This window comes from Penaeus japonicus, unplaced genomic scaffold, assembly GCF_977035675.1.
Source record: "Penaeus japonicus unplaced genomic scaffold, GWHDUDI00000001_assembly GWHDUDI00000019, whole genome shotgun sequence".
NCBI classification, from domain to species: domain Eukaryota; kingdom Metazoa; phylum Arthropoda; class Malacostraca; order Decapoda; family Penaeidae; genus Penaeus; species Penaeus japonicus.
Window position 1 is genome coordinate 30216218 of NW_028234421.1, and position 5000 is coordinate 30221217.

A 5000-nucleotide genomic window follows, 5' to 3' on the forward strand; every position below is an offset into this window, starting at 1 on the left:
CAACACCAGATATATCTTTAGAGAAAAAAAAATCTTCCATTATCAGTGTTTATAAAGGAAATTGTTAATACTATACACGATGAGTTTATAGTTTATAACTGAAAAAAGGTAATGAGTAAAAAGAAAAATATTTAATTGGTATGATTAAAGTGTTATTCATAGTTCACGATTCATAACTGAAGAAACGGAAAGATAAAGGAAACAAACAAATACCCTTTCCTTGTGATTTATATCAGACAATGAAAAAAAAAAAAGAATCATCACACTGATTAAATACCTGGGCCTAGTTTCACAAGCCTTTACGAAATACGTACAAATGCTAATAATCCATGCATTAAAAGAAAAACATTCCTGAAATAGGAACAAATCCTATATATCTTTTAGCTTTGCACTAACATCAGGAAACAAGACTTCTGTATCGCGAGAGCAGAAAATAACGTCCAACGCAATCTATGTTTATTATCAGTGCCTGTCCATTGCAAGCTGATAACAAACACAAACAACACTCTTGCATTTACACATAAACTGCAAGGAGAGAGTTGACCAAAACAGTAATGACTAGAGAGGCTTTTGTCGTCCTTTTCTTGTATATAAAAACTTAGATATGATATATATCCTTTATGAAGAAGTTATGTTGATTGTGAGATTTTGATGTGATGCTATGTGAAGATTAGATATAAACTTGTAGTGTTCATGTAGGATTCACATACACATACTGACACGTGCACACGCACACACACACACACTCACACACAACACAAATACACACAACACACACAAACACACTCACACACAAACACACACACACACACACACACAACACACACAAACACACACAGAGACACATCCTCGGACACTAAAGCTAATATGAATTATCTTAAAAAAAATACTATGCAGGGCATTTAACCCACAGACAAAAAAAAAAAAAAAAAAAAAAAAACTACACAAACACAACGAATAGTAAAAGAACAGAGAAAGCGACATCTAATCTACAATCTCATGTATAATTTCCTTTCAGCATATTTAATGATACCTCGAAGGTGCTCGCTCAGGAAAGAATGAATTGGTGTTATATATTTTTTTTCTCCAAACCGTTGGAGAGAGAAAAAAAGGCGGCAAGTTTAAATACAAATTGCCTGAGTGTTTTTCTTGATGTTTCTGTGTCGTTTTATTACTTTTAGTCTTTTTTTCTCTTCTATTGGTTAGTTTTTTTTTCTTTTCTATCTTTTTAAATTATTTAATTCTTCTCTCTCTCTCCCTCCCTTCCTCCCTCTCTTTCTCTCTCTCTCTCTCTTTCTCTCTCTCTCTCTCTCTCTCTCTCTCTCTCTTTCTCTCTCTCTCTCTCTCTCTCTCTCTCTCTCTCTTTCTCTTTTTCTTTTTCTTTCTCTGATTCTGTTTCTCTCTCTCTCTCTCTCTCTCTCTTACTTTCTCTTTTTCTTTCTTTCTCTGACTCTCTCTCTCCCTCCCTCCTCTCTCTCTCTCTCTCTCTCTCTCTCTCTCTCATTCTCTCTCTCCCTCTCTCAGCCAAGTAAGAAAAGAAGAATGAGATGAAGAATCTTACAAGACACAAGAAAGAGCCTTTAAACTTCCTGAAAGCGCAGGCTGCTGCTGTACCTGCTCTTAGACTCCTAGCATGGCGTAGTGAGGCAACTCGCAAAGAAAAACTTCGAGGACTAAACGCACGGAAAAAATAGAGATCGCAAAGTTTTTCTTTAAAAATGGGTCTGCTGGAAGAATAATAAGATCATATTCAAATTGTGAAAAGAAAGAGTCATGTGTTCCCTCGGGTATAATCAAACGAGAATCGTAGATAGTAAAGTAAAGGGGAAATAGATAAATAAATGTTGAATGATTGAAATGAAATGAAAAAAAAGGATGTGAAGTAAAACCAATATAATTTTTTTTTTTGTGTGTGTGTGTCTGTGAGTTGGAATTTATTTTTCGAACCAACAGAAGGAAATACATTCGGTTCAAACAGAAGTTCTTTTCGATGGACATTAAAAATGAACATGGTATCCATTTCGTTCGACATTTCGAGTCCAAATATACAACTTTTTATTTTCCTTTTTTATGAAGGGGGGAGGGGAGGGGGAGGGGAGAGGGCAGGAACAAGAATCCTTTTTTCATTTTTTTTTGTATTGACTATATACAGGTACGTATTCGTGTTTAAAAAATACCGTTGGATAAAGAGAATATAAATGATTTTCGATGATTATTCAAAAGCCCGGCTAAGTTTCCCTTCAGTGATCCCGGCCGTAAAACATTTTTTTTTTCATTTTTTTTTACTTCTTCAAGACTTGCCACAAATTGGAGCCACGGTATCATGAATGGATAATTTTATTTGGAATATTGGAATTTCGTTGGTCCTCATTTCCTTGTCGGATCCCTTACTCCTTATTCATCTCTTCAATCTTCTTTTCAGACATTCATCGCGTTTAAGATTAAGTTATATTTACTTTTCCTTGATTCGTTATATCCTTCATTCGATTCCAACACTGTACATATCAAGCCATACCCTTATTCCTATTTATTCTCTTCAATTTCATCTATTTCAATCTATCCTTCCTTTCTTTCTTTAACTTCTGACTTCACATCCTTTTCATCTTGTCTAATAATTTCCTCCTATCACTTCATATAATTTCATTTCTCCACTTTATAGAATTCTAAGCTTTTAAAATCACATCACATCTCTTTTTGCTTATCATCATTATCATCACATCATTCTAAGCTTATTCATCACTTCAATCGTGAGAATCTGTCTTATGATTACCAATTGATTACGTCACTAGTGAGCGTATTTATGACGTCATAAAACTACGTCATAGATTCGTCATCACCGCTTTATGAAGTCGAAGATTTAATTGGTTCTTTTTGCTGAGAACTTTTTGGTTGTTGATTCTTGTTGCTTATGTTTTATCATCATTATCCTTATCATTATTATTGTTATCATTATTTTATTATTATTATTGTCATTATTATTATTATTATTATCATTATTATTTCCAAGATTATTATTATCATTGCTATTGTTATTATTATTATCATTATTATTATTACTATTACTATTATCATTATCATTAATATCATTGTTATCACCACCATTATCATCATTATTATTACTGTTATTATAACTATTATCATCATTATTACTGTCATTTTTGTTATCATTATCATCATGATCAATATCAGTGTGATCACCATCATTTTCACTAATATTATCATAATTGTCCTTATCTTTATTGTCATCATTATCATTATTGTCGCTGTTGTTGTTGTTCTTGTCATCTTTATCATCATCAGAATAATTATCAATGCTATGATTATCGTTGTTGTTGTGATCATTATCATTGTCAATACTGTTATAATTTATATTATCATTATCTCTTATCATTATTGATATTGTTAGTGTTATCATAATTATTTATTTATATATATATATATATATATATATATATATATATATATATATATATTTATAATTCCCTTTGTTACCCCTATCTTTATTATCATCATTATCTTCATTATTATTATCATTATTAACATGATCAGTATCCTTATTATCATCATCATCATCCTTAGCATAACTATTGTTATCATGGATATTATTATTGTTATCATCTTTATTATTACCATTATTATTTTTTATAATCATAATATAATTATCATTATTATCATTGTTGTTATCATTATCAGTATCATTACTCTTATTCTTTTTTTCATATTCAATATTATCAGCACCGTGATTAGTTTTGTTCTGATTATCATTTCTAATATTTTCATTATCAGCGTCATTATCAGTATCAAAATATTGCTATCGTTAAATAGTGTTATGTCCTCCGATGGAATGCCATTGTGTTGCAGTAAACCTTTACATTTATCTGTTTATTTTCCATCTTTATACTTCTTGTCTTTTATATTCCATTTACTAATTTAATTCATTTTCGTTGATTGACCGATTACCTTTCATCATTTCTTTTTATTTATATGAATGGGTCGATGTCCAGTTTCACGAAATTATACAAACAAACATGATAAATCATCACAAATTCATCGGCCTCGTATATCATGTCAGGCGCAACGAGTGTTTTTAAGCGTGATACTGGCTTGTTATGATTTGTGGTGAGTGAGGGGTGAATGGTGATGTTTGTGATGACGTATGGTAATGGTATGCGGGAATGCGGGGGATTTGTGTGTGTCTCGGATTAAGTGGTGATGGTGAGGGTTATAATGATGAAGATTTTGATCAAGATGACTGGTTGAATGATGTCATTATTATTATTAGCATTGTTATTATTATTATTATTGTTATCATTGTTATTATTATTATTATTATCATTATCATCGGTATTGGTACTATTTGCATGATCATTTTTTAATCAGGTTTGAAACTCACATCATTAAACGAAAAGAGGCTTCATTTACTTGTCGATTCAAAAGAAACATAATGGCAGTAAATGTAATAACAGTGATAATTGCTATTTATGTGGAAATGCTCATATTGGTGCTAATACTAATACCAATGGAAATGATGACGTAGAATTCAGAGCAAAACTACCTCTGAGATTTTTCAGCGAACATGAAGAAGAAGAAGGTCTTGGCATCCGTTATCATAACCCGAACTAGATCTAAGACAGTTTCCAAACCGTCAAGTAAGCATATGTTCCTTGAGCCTTTGAATTATCAGTCACGTACCTCTCGTATTTTTTTACCCGTATTTCCGAGTCATAACACCATAGCCCATCACCACAATCACTACCACCCACACTACCTCACCACTCACACGGTAACCATAGCCTTCACCAACCACACCACCACGGCCACGACCACCCAAATAACCAAGAACTACCATGGCCACCATTACCCATACCATCACGAATAACACCGCCACGGCTATCACCACCCACAACACCGGTTAAGCCCTCATCACCCCCTCCTCTCTCCCTCCCTTCCCAGTTCCACAAACGCCCTCTCGTCCTGTCACCACTCACTATCATCATCCC

The 5000-nt window shown here is 32.9% G+C and overlaps 1 protein-coding gene across 1 annotated transcript in view; it reads left to right on the forward strand.

Moving 5' to 3' along the window:
* The window catches only part of LOC122247601 (CB1 cannabinoid receptor-interacting protein 1), a 150273-nt gene that overhangs the window by 1126 nt on the left and 144147 nt on the right, over positions 1-5000 (forward strand). The gene's annotated exons all lie outside the window — the stretch shown is intronic.